This window comes from Pelodiscus sinensis, chromosome 2 (assembly GCF_052426305.1).
Source record: "Pelodiscus sinensis isolate ZL-2025 chromosome 2, ASM5242630v1, whole genome shotgun sequence".
Taxonomy (NCBI): Eukaryota; Metazoa; Chordata; order Testudines; family Trionychidae; genus Pelodiscus; species Pelodiscus sinensis.
The window spans coordinates 209,647,250-209,659,731 of NC_143053.1; the positions used below are offsets into that span (position 1 = coordinate 209,647,250).

At 46.9% G+C, this 12,482-nt stretch overlaps 1 protein-coding gene across 1 annotated transcript in view; it reads left to right on the forward strand.

The window, feature by feature from the left end:
* THSD7A (thrombospondin type 1 domain containing 7A) overlaps positions 1-12,482 on the forward strand; it is a 540,091-nt gene that overhangs the window by 433,507 nt on the left and 94,102 nt on the right. The window lies entirely within an intron of this gene.

Consider the following 12,482-nt stretch of genomic DNA (forward strand, 5'->3'; position numbering starts at 1 on the left):
TGACTTGAACTAGATCTGTGGGTGCTCAACTTAGACCTTATGTAGAAAAAATATGAATGATGGTTTACTAAAAGCAATGAAAAAGTGTAGCTGGACATGGATTATTATTTGGCCAAGGTACCGTATCAATAAATTACATAACTTTCAACATCCAGTATTGCGAGCAGTAGAAAAACTAACCACTGTTTGGCCACCTGTAAGCAATAAGTATAAACTTTAGAAAAGATACCTAAATCAGTAGTGTAACAGAGTAAAATGAAATCAAAAGCCACTCATTTGAACCCTCTTGGCGTGGAATGGTGTGCTGTTATGTATGCTGGGAGAGTCAGTGTCAGGGCAGTTTCGGTATCACAACCTACACTGTATAATGTATTGTCACAGAGATGAAATCTTTTTCAAGGATGAAGCTTTCTCCTGCTTCGGTTGCTTCAGTGCACAACTGACAGCTGATCCTTGAAAAAGCAGAAGTATTAGCTCTAGAGGGAGCTTCTCATCTCTGTCTGCTGGATAAAAGTTGGATGCACAAACAAGGTAAGATTTTGAAAAAGGGTGTGACCGGCTGGATATGTCTGTAAAAAAGTCACATTTAATAGCCAAGAGAGTTTGTTTTAAAATAATTCCACCCATACTGGTAACACTGAACAGTATTTAGGGCCAGACAAAAACCACTTTACTAGATGGGCAGACTCATCTTTAAAGTGCAGTCTCTGAAGGGGATTGTTAAACCTTTGAAAAGTTGGGGTTAAAGGTCATTGGGCAATACCAGCTGGTCATTTCTGAAGCCTCACTAGACAAAGTCTAAGGGTGTGGCTGCATCTCTCAGAGGGTTGAAAACTCCATACCCCCTTGGCAGACATAGTGAAACTGACCTAACACATGGCATAGCCAGTGCTAGGCTGACAGAAAAATAAGCTACTGCCTTCTAGGGAGGTGGGATTCCTACAGTGACAGGAGAAATCCACCCATCAATGTAGTAAGTCTACACTGAAGTGCTATGTAGTAGCTGTTTTACTACAGTGATTGGCGCAGCTGTACAGATGCCACTATGACACTGTAGCACTTTACTGAAGGTGCCTTATGCTGATATTGGCATAGACAATCCACCTCACAGAGAAGTAGTAGCTTTATCAACGAGAGAAGCTCTCCCAACATGGCTGTCTATACCGAGGGTGAGGTCGGTACAACTACATCACTCACGAGTATGGATTTTTCGCACCCCTGAGCAATGTAGTTATAATGATGTAAGTCTGTCGTATACACCACACTAGAGAAAGCAGCATGCTGGAGGTCAGGTAACTGGGTAAGTCTGATTTGAAGAATAGGATGATTCAAGTGCCCTTGGTGATGGGAGGTATGTCTGGAATAAGATGGCAGTGGAGGAGAGAAATCTTGAGACATAGGCTATGTCTAGACTGCAAGCTTCTTTCGAAAGAGGCACTTTTGAAAGAGCCTCTTTCGAAAGAGAGCGTCTAGACTGCACGTTGAACTTTCGAAAAAGCGGCTTGCTTTTTCGAAAGAAAGCATCCAGTGAGTCTGGATGCTCTCTTTCGAAGAAGCCCTATTTACATTGAAGAACGCCTTCTTTCGAAAGAGGAACTTTCGAAAGAAGGCGTTCTTCCTCGTGAAATGAGGTTTACCGCCATCGAAAGAAAAGCCGCGTTCTTTCAATTTAATTTCGAAAGAACGCGGCTTGAGTCTGGACGCAGGGGAAGTTTTTTCGGAAAAAGGCTACTTTTCCCGAAAAAACCCTTGAGTCTGGACACAGCCATAGGGGGAGAGAGACATTTCTCATACAATTTTGGAGCTTGAACTCTGATCCTTGGCTGAGAGCCGTTATTCACTATGTGACAGGATCCCTGGTGTACAGCCTGGGACTGTGGGACTGCTGTGCTCCCTTACCTTTTCAGACTGAGCTGTTGCACATCATGGTTTGTTAGTGACAAGCAGCAAGCCCCTCCAGGTTCAGTTATTATCCAGCTAGATTGCATGGATGCTCTCAGAGCCATTCAATCACACTGAGAAAGACAACTGCTCAAGATGAGCTGTACAAATGTATTAACTGGATCTCCACCAGTGCAAAGTGAATGTTCGCCAACCTTTTTAAAACCTGAGCAAATTTACCAAACACTTCAGACAAACTCACTGGTAGAGATAAACAGGAAAACAAGTTTATTGACTATAAAAGATTTTAAGTGACAGGCAGAAAGTTAGAGTTGGTTACCAGAAAAAGAAAAAGAATATAATCACACAGTCTAAACTCTCAACACTGTTAGATGGGGCAATAATCAGATTAAGCAGTTTTTTTCACCATACTGGACATTGCAGTTCTTAATATGCAGGCTTATCTCTTAAACTTGGACCAGTCTTCTCATTGTCCCTGTTGCTCGCAGCATAGGTGGGTGCAGGAATAAGACCAAGCATGGGACCGCTGTTTCTATGTTATTTATACCCTCAGTCCCATCTTATTGGAGAATACAAGTCCAGGCACGTCTGGTGGGCATTGCTGAGTTCCCAGGCAAGTTGACCAGTTACTTTGTTGTGGTCTGATGCAGGTGAGTCAGTGAATTGTAACTCTCTCTTGCTTGACAATGGCTGTTGATGGTTGTTTAACACCCTACCTGGGCATTGGTTACTCTCCTTGCTGTTGTCTCTGGAATTTAACACCTGGCTGATTCCCCAACTGACAACATGTTTAGTGACAACCATACAACACAATCCTGTAACTTCATATGCACTAAAGCTTTACATATTTAGTTAGAACAGTGACTTTCACAAGGTCATAACCTTTCCCTTGACACCTTACCTGGTGTGCTTTATATGCAAGATTACAATTATATGTAAATGAGGCCAGGGTTTCCTACAGAGTGGGAGGACGGCTGCTATCAGGATTGACGATTTAAAAGAGTTTGGGGATCCCAGCCACTCCTGCTGAGGCAGTGGCAAGAGCCCTGGGCTCTTTAAATTGCTTGCAGAGCCTAGACGGCACAGGCTGGACAGTGCTGAAGGGCTGGCTGGGGGAGGCTAACCTCCAGTCCCGCCCCTTCAACCTGAGGTTGCTCCTTCTGCCCAGGGACTTGGCAATTCTGTTGGCAGCCCTGAATGAGGGATATGAGTTACAGGATAGGGATGGTAAGTAGTTATTAATAAGCTAATTGAGTAGTCGATGGAATTTCCATTGACTACTCAATTAGTTGATAAGGAGGTTGGCTCCTGGGGGCGGCGCGAGCAGGGACTGAACAAATCCCGGCTTGCGCTGGCTCCGGGACTGCTGTGTCTCTGCTTTTTAGATGTAGTAAGAGCTGTCAGGCTTGAATTACCTTTGAAAGGCAGAGCTGCAGCGGAGCAACCACTGTGAGCCGGGACACAGCAATCCCACCTCATGCCAGGTCCCAGACTGTTGCGGCTCTGCCTCTCCTGTTCCTGCTCCCTCCTGCTCTTCTCCCCCACCCCTCCATGGAGACGGTGCTGGGGGGAATTGGCTTTTAAGCCAGATCCCCCCAGCTCTGGCTCCTGCTACCTCCCCCCCCCCCTTGCTGCCTCTGTATCAGAGGCAGCAAGTCAGAGAAGTGAGTAGTTGAGTAGTGATCAACTAGTCACTTACATCCCTATTACAGGGCTCTCTCAAGGTATAGAATCCCACATATTTCTTGGAACATCATTAGCATTTGTGATGCTTTTCAGTAACTGAAACTTGTCTTGCCTAGTTTAACAAAGTGTAAGTATAATAGAGCAAAGTGTACATGTGGTAAGCAACCTGTTTCTTTTTGTTTTTACTGCATTTTCTTTCTGATTTTTAACCTTGGTTCTGATGAACAAATCTGCTTACATGTGTGGTGAAGGTTTACCTAGTCTTTCTTCAAAGAGATAATGCATCCTGTAAACTCAAAGGAAACATATAGAAGATGAAAGAGGTTCTGTTTCTGAAGCCCCTGTAACTCTCACCTCAATCAATAAGACACAGAAATGTTAACTTCCTATGAGGCATATTACAAAAGATGGTCATGAGTAAATATCTGGGGAGACGCCACAAGGCCAAGGAAGAAATGAGAGTTGGTGGGAGAGTTACGTAAAAGATGGTTAAAGGAACAACATTGGAATAGTAGGCAAATGCAGGAACTAGCTCTATAGCACAGATTCATAACTTGAATCTGACAGGACTTCATCAGCCTCACATTGTTTCCTTGAAAGAGGAAAATGGTGTGTCTGAGAGAGAAAACTAAGTGCATAAAACATGAGCAAACCAATGCCTCCAAAAGGAAAGGTTTGGGACAGTGTAGAAGTCATGAGACTAGTCCGCACAGCTCTGAACTATACTGAAACTCTTTATCTTAGGAGAGCTTGTTTCAGTCCCTTTCTCCCACCAGTTAAGCCAAGGATCAATGGGAAATTGTAAAGATTGCTTACAGCTGCTTTTCATTATTCTTCTGTTCTCTCCTGAAGCTCAGCAGAGCTCAGGACTTGAGCCTCTTTTCATGGCCTTCTAATAATATTTTAAGGCAGTACTGAAATATAAGTCAGAAACTTCAGTTTTATTGTATTGGGTCCATCATGAGTCTCAAGAAAAATAAAATAAACCCACTTAATGAAATTAAAAACAAAATACTCATATTGCGTAAATACACTAATTTCTAGGTTTTTTCCTCCTCTTCTCCACTCCCATTCCCTCTCTGTGTTCTTTATTTGAAAACTGGACTGACCTCTTAAACTCCATTCATCTGAAGAAATGGGTTGTGCCCACAGAAGCGCATGAGGCTATCTACATTTTTGTTAGTTTTTAAGGTACTGCAGGACTGTTGTTTTTTAAGTTTTTCTAGTTTTATAGTTATGGGGATTTTAAATATATGCAGTTGTTTCTTTTATAAGTCATTTACCAAAGCAGTACTGTGATTTCTGTGATTGTTGCTTCTAAAGATATATGAGGGAAGGCAGAGCAGATTATTTTCCAAATATTTATTTCTTTTCTTCTTGAATGAATTAATTTCCCATAGATACTTCTGCTGCTTTAGAAACTTTGAATCTAAAACTATTTATGGTTTCCTATTGGTAGCTGAACATAATTATGCCAAACTTTATGTAGCAAAATTGAAGGGTTTTTAATTTTCAATTCACACTTCAGTAAAACCATTGTTGTTGAGAAGATAAACAAACTGCTGCTGAATTATTCAGTAAAATGTAATACTGTATAAAGCTTTCTGATTTTTCCACATCTTTTGTGAGCTGTGTTCTGTTTATATGCTGTGTTGTTATCAATAGATGATCCAAATTACTTTCTCATTTCTGAGATACCGTGCGCTGTCATAAACCAAGAGACATTAATGTGTCATTGTTCCCTCTGAAAACAATACAACTACAGCTTGGACCTCTCTTGTCTGGCACCCTCAGACCTGACCAGTCCCAAATGAGGGAATTTACCAGACCAGAGGAGGTCCCCTGTTACCGGCTCCCCAGACCATCTTCCCTTCCTCACTGCTGACCCCAGTTGTCCCCTCACCAGGCTGCTGAGGCCCAAGCCCCACTATCACAGCTGTTGCATCACAGCCCCACTATCACAGCTGCCCAGCCCTGCTACCAGAGGTCCCACTTCCCTGGCCCTGCTACTAGAGCTGCGTGGCCCCTGCTGTGCTCTGGCGCCAGTCCCAGACTCAACCCTGCCGGGCTCTGAGCTGCCAGTCCTCTTGCCAGTGGGGCTCCTACTGGGCCACAGATGTTGCCAGATGAGGGAGACCTGGTTTTGGGAGGTCCAACCTGTAGAAGTTTTCAATAGAATTAACTCATAATAAAACTGACATTTTATCTTGGAATAAATATAGATGTGGTAAACAACCAATATAGTTTATTATCATCAATGTATTTAGACTAAAGCTATAATTCTATTATCAAATAATAATATTAAATGGGATATAGAGGATATATGTATGTCATAAATTAAGTGTTTACATTCAGGTGGAAAAAGCAATGGCGAAGTGGCATTCAGCAATTCTGGGGAGGAGGTACAGTGGAGAGATTATATATAAAGTTGTCATACTTACTCATATTTGTGGCATAGTCCTAGTTTTTTATTTTATGTCCTGGTGTCCCAGGAACTTTTTGGGACAGCTGAAATGTCCCTTTTTTTCATAATCAGTTAAAACAATGCAGATTTTATAAATACAAAACGTAAATTCTAACATACTGTTACCCTGCTATAGAATATTTGTGAAGCCATCTTGCTCTCATTACAAAGTTAAGATGTTTTACATCAGCCATTGTTCAAGCCCAACAATAGTGTTAGGCAATAGTGTTACAGTATGTTTCTCAGCGGTCAATGGCTCATTCTAATCACTCCAAATTTGTGGCTCTCAGAATCAGAGCTGGATCCTTATTTTCTTTTTACTTCTCAGTGATGTGTTGTATTGAAACCTATACTCAGACTTTGTAGTTTTCAATAGGCAGGATCCTACTGAATGGGATGGGGTCTTATATGGATCTTCCAGTGGGACCCCTCAGGCCGAGATGCTAGAACAATGTTTATAGTGGGAGCATAAGCGTGCACAGCACATTTCATTAGGGTGTTCACCCAAAGAATTTGTTTTTAAATTTACTCTTTGACCCCCATTAGCCGCGCCTCTGGAGGTAACACTTTCAGGGCAATATGGACACATGACCAGAAATAAAAGGTGTCATGTGACCCCCTCCGCAAGGACTTTTCCCACCATCCTCTTACTAATAGGGATTAGTTTGGCCCTCACCAAACCCCCCTCTTGCAACTATCCTGCAATTGCATTAACCCAATGTGTGTGGCATTAACTTGGGGGGTGGAGAGGCTGGGGGAAGTGTTCCCTCTAAGAGTTTCCTCCCAGGAACACAATACATTTTGTGTTGTGCACCAGTACTGAGTTTGTGGCTTGTTTGGATTGCCACTGTGGCACCCAAGTATTAATGAACCACTACCTTTCCCCTCTTCTTCCCTGTCTCCTCCCCTTGCTCCATCAGCTCCCCTGGTGCCTGCTGCCCCCGCAACCCCTCACCCACCTCTGCTGTCCTGACTCCTGTCCCTCTCACTGCCCTCAGCCTTCCTGAGACCTGCCCCCCTCCACAAGCCTTTCTCTCCCCCCGTGCCCACTCCTCCAGTAGCCCGACTCTGATCATGTGAGCTACCCCTCCTCATCCCCTCTCCTAACACCTCCCTCTACACACCTGCCCTGCCTCTCTCCTCTGGTGCTGGTCCCTCCCCTGCAGGTGTCTGCCCTTCTGCTTCACCTCCTGGAATTCCCTGGCACCTGCACCTTCCCTTACCCCTGCACCTTCTTGGTGCCTCCCCCTTCCCTCACTGCCCCTGCCCCTGCCCCCTTTGCCTTCTTTTTCCCTGATGCCCACCCCCTCACCACCCTCTGCCCCCTTTCCCCTCATGCCCCTGTGCCCTCACACGCACCTTGCTCCATCCCTGCCTTCCTCATGCCCACCCCTTCTTTCAAGCCTTTTCCCAGCACCTCCCCTTCTCCCCTCTTGCCCCCAAAGCCCTTCCCCTCTCCTCTCCTAGCATCATCCTGTCCCCCATTCTCACTGACACCTCTCCTCCTGCCCTTTTCTTCATTGTCTCCACTTGGCCCCCTGGCATTTGTCTCTCTCCTATACCCTGTCCCTTGGTGCCTTCCCCTTTCATCTCCTGACCTGCCCCCTTCCCCTCAGCACAAGCCCCTTCCTCTCTGACCCTTACCCCCTATTTTTCCCTCCTCTTCCAGCAGCCGCCAGCTGGTCTGTAACAGAGTTCTAGGGTCTCCCTGACTGTCACCCTTCTGGTGCTCCCCCTACTCTGTCTTTCTTAGGTTTCTCAACCTCCTTTTGGGCCACAAACCCCCACCCTGCAGTCTCTGGTTCCCAAAGTTCCAGCAATCCCCATCACTTGGTGCCTGTACAGGGTCTGACTCATAGGGTTGCCAGGTAGACCCTCCCCCAAAAAAATGGACACACTTGATCTTGGGCAGAGGGGAGGGAGGAAGAGGGACTGGCTGAGGGGGCAGGAACTGACTGGGAGGAAGAGGGGATGGGAAGCAGCTCGGGGGGGGCAGCCGTGCTGCCCCTGATCCTGCTCCTGGCCTCCCCTTACTCCCTCCCTCCCCGAGGCCAGTTGCGCTTCCCCCGACCCCGGCTCCCCCTCCTCCCTCCCTTCCCGAGGCCAGTTGCGCTGCCCCAATCCCGACCTCGCCCCCTCCCTTCTCGAGACCAGTCATGCTGCCCCCAATCCTGACCCCAGGCCTCCCTCCCCGAGGCCAGTCGCGCTGCCCCCGACCCCTCCTCCGAGGCCAGCTGTGCTGTACCCGATCCCCTGCCCGGGGCACCCCCTGCCTTCCCACCCGGGGTTTAAACTCACCTCGCTTGATGGGGTGGCCGGGTGACGTTGCTGCGTCCCTGCCACCCCTTTCCGTGGGGTCCTAAGACCCGCTGGTTTTGGCCACACGTGCGGCAAACCCGGCGTGGCGTCCGTTCCCCAGAGTGCCACTCCTTCGCTCACACCCCCTTTGAAACATTAGGGTGTGCCTGGGCACACCTGGCACACCCCGGGCGCATGCCAATGAGTGGGAGTGTGGAGAGCTATTAAACTAAACTGAAATCCTATATATAATAGAAACAGCTTCAAGCCCAGAGTTGCGGCAGCACCCCCAGCATCACCCATGCTTACAGGCATGCCCATGCCTACCCATTCTTGACCTACACTATTAAACATTTTTATCAGCGACTTGCAAGAAAATATAACATCATCACTGATAAAATTTGCAGACAACACAAAAATTGGGGGAATGCTATATAATGAAGAGGACAGGTTGTAGATACGGAGTGATCTGGATTGCTTGGTAGGCAGGGCACAAGCAAACTGTGTATTTTAACATTGCTAAATGTAAATGTGTACATCTAAGAACAACAAATATAGGCCATACCTACAGGATGGGGAAACTCTTTCCTGGGAAGCAGCGACTCAGACAAAGATTTCAGGGTCATGGTGGATAATCAGCTGAACATGAGCTCCCAGTATGGCAAGTTAGCCAGAAGAGGTCCAATCGCTGAATTGGAAATCCTTTGATGCATAAAAAATGGAAATGTGAGGAGGAGTAGACAGGTTATTTTACCTCTGTATTTGGCCCTGGTGTGGTGAGTCCTGAAATTCTTTGCCCATACCTCAAGAAAAATGTTGATAAATTGAAGATGGTTTGGAGAAGCACCCTGAGAATGATTAAAAGATGAGAAAATATGCCTTATGTGATAGGTTAATAGAGCTAATCTTTTTAGTTTAACAAAGAGAAGCTTAATGGATGACTTGATCACAGTTTGCAAGTACAAAATGTATAAAGGATCAAAAATTTGCAAATGGGCCCTTGAGTCTAGCACAGAAATGTATAATATGACCCAATAGCTGGAAATTGAAGCTAAACTCAGTCTGGAAATGGGATGCATATTTTTAACAGTTAGAGTAATTAACCATTGGAATTTATGAAGAGTCATGGGGTGCATTCTCAATCACTGACCATTTTTAAATCAAAATTGGATTTTTTTTGTAAAAGATCTGCTGTAGGATGTATTTGGGGGGAAGCTTTATTACCTGTATTATACAGGAGATCAGACTGCATGATCATACATTCTGGCCCTGGAATGTATGAATACTGTTCACATTCTTATTTAGCACTCATACTGTTGTGAAAAGTCTGAGAAGTAGCCCTGTTAGTCTGGGTTATCTGCAATAATCCTGTGGCACCTTAGAAACTAACAAATTTATTGGGGAATAAGCTTTCATGGATAAAACATTCTATCAGATAAATTGGAATGGAAGTTACAGAAACAGGAGTATATATAAGGAAGAAGTTATTTTTGTGTTAATGAAGCCAATCAAGTCAGGGTGAAAGTCAGTCATTCACAGCATTTGATGTGGAGATGTGAATATTCAGAGGGGAAATTGCATTTGTAATGCATTAACCAGTTGAGATACTTATTCAATCCCAAGTAGATCATGTTGAATTTGCAAATGAAGTCCAGTTCAGAGTTCTCCTTTGTGAACAGTTTTAGACATCTTTTTGTGGAAGGATGGCTACTTTCAAATAGATCAGCATTTCCCAAATTGTGGTCCACAGCCCAGTACAGGTCCTTAAGAAAAAAATACCGGACCTCAGAAAATTTTTTGTGAGTGCCCACCTCGCTGCCCGCAACCCCCAAGATGAATGCCGCACTGAACTCCCAGTGTCAACAGAGGTAACGTGGGCTTCCTGCGGGATTGGGGGGGCAGTTCTGCAGCTGCGCACCAGGTCCTGGAAGTGCGCAGGCTACTCTCTTCCCTGCCCCAACAGCTGGCGCAGTACCTAAAATGCCAGTCCATCTCATGCTGGGGACTTTGTCCTGTGCGCAGGGGAGTTGGTGGGGATCTGGGACTGCGCCAGCTCCAGCTGCTCGGGTGGTACGTGCTGCCGTGGGGAGCTGAGGAGCAAGGCGCGCGCTGCTCAAGCAGCTGGGGCTGGCATGGTCTGGAACTCCCCCTCCCCCTGTGCAGAAAGGCATCAGGCGTACAACGGACCAGCGTGTCACGTACTACGCTGCTGTTTGGGGAACAGAAGAGCAGTCCACGCACTTCCTGGGCCTTCGCTGCTACAGGATTCCCAGGTATCAGTCCCTGTCCCCTCCCCCCCAGACTGCCACAAGTACCCTGCCCCAGCACCCACAAGCACCCTGTCCCTTGCCCCAGCACCCGCAAGCACCCGGTCCCCTTCCCCAGAACTCTGTCCCAGCACCCACAAGCACAGTTGGGGCCACATTAGTTAGGTTTGAGGGCTTTGGATGGGTTGTGTTTTTGCATATCACTTGTGTGGCCTCAACTGACTTTTCTGTAAGTTGGCACTCGGGGCTTTGGGAGGACCAGATACAGTGTATTTGCATATTCATCATTTGCTTAATGAATATGCAAATATGCAAATAAATGCTACCAGTCCTACAAAAGCTCGTGAATGGATTTACTGGTCCCCAGTATCAAAAAGTTTGGGAACCCCTGAAATAGATTATTGAGGGAGGTTAAAAGGCTCCCCTACAGTAGGGATGGGGAACCTTTTTTGGGTCGGGGGTTGCTGACCACAGAAAAAACATTTTGGGGCTGCACAAAAGTGAGAAGTAAAAAATAAACCTATATAACTGGCATGAGGAGTGGGACCACAAATTAGGGGTTCAGTGTGTGGGAGGGGGCTGCCGGGATGGGGCTGAATGGGGGGAAGGTGCAAGAGTGAGTCGGTAGGTTTGAGAGGGTGGTAGGGTGCAGGAGCAGGCTGTGGGAGGGCTGGGTGGAAGGTAGGGTGAAGGCCAACTGGAGAAGTGGAGAAAAAGCCTGAAGGCAGCACTTTGCTGCGCTGCCGTTTCCCTAGTGGTAGGTCGGATCTGGCCCTGGCTTGCCTGTCTCTGGCCTATGAAGCTTGGGCTCCCCCCCCCCCCCGCCCACACACACACAGTGGGGAGCCAGTGCTGGCACTCTAGCCCTACAGGGAATTCTAAGGGTTCCCCAATGCCAAGAGGGTAGGGGGAAACCCTGAGCCTCAGAGGCTGGATCCAGAGAAGCCAAGGACCGGATGCAGCCCCTGGGCCAAAGATTCCCCACCTCTGCCCTACAGGTTTATGTGTGTTATCATTCCAGATGTCTGAATTGTGTCCCTTTATCCTTTGGCATAGAGCAGGGGTGGGCAATCATTTTTGATGGGGGCCTCTCCAAGATTTTGGAAAGTAGTTGAGGGCTGCACTCTTCTAAGATATTAATGAAGATGCGGGGTCTGGGATGGAAGTGGGGTGCAGAAGGGAGCTTAGGGTAAGGGACTGGGGTGCAGGAGGAGGAATGGGGTCTGGGAGGGAGTTTGGGTGAAGGAGGTGGTTGTGACCTAGGGGAGGGAACTAGGGTGCAGGGTTTTGGGATGTGACCTAGGGTAGGAGGAGATTGCGATCTGGGGCAGGAAACTGGGGTGCCAAATCTGGGAGGGAGTATGGATACAGGAGAGGGCAGAGGGTTTGGGTATGTGGAAGGAGACAGAGGGTTGGGAAGGGAGGGGCTAGGGTGCCAGAGGCAGGCTCTGGCTGGGAGGCACTTACTAGCAGAAACCTGAAGCAGACTGTCTGCAGGCCGCTCCACATGGCTCTGTTCTGGGCATGAGAGCGGGGGAGGAGGCCAAGAAGAAAAGAAGCAGGCAAACATTTTCAGTTCCTGTTGTCTGGAAACTGAGAGGTTGGCCAATGGGAGCCAAGAGATTTTGCTGGGGGGCAGAAACAGCATAAAAAGTCTCCCTCCTCCCTCCCCAGCTGTTGGGAATGGAGAACCAGATGATTTTTTAAAGTATGAGCTGTTCTCTGCCTAAGGGTCTTGACGAGGCGGCCGTCAGAGACTGGCATAGAAACTGTCCGGTTTGGCCAATATACAAAGCAGAGGGGCATTGCATACTGTAGTATCTATGTTTCGAATTGTATAACCTAACTTAATGATATGTAAATCT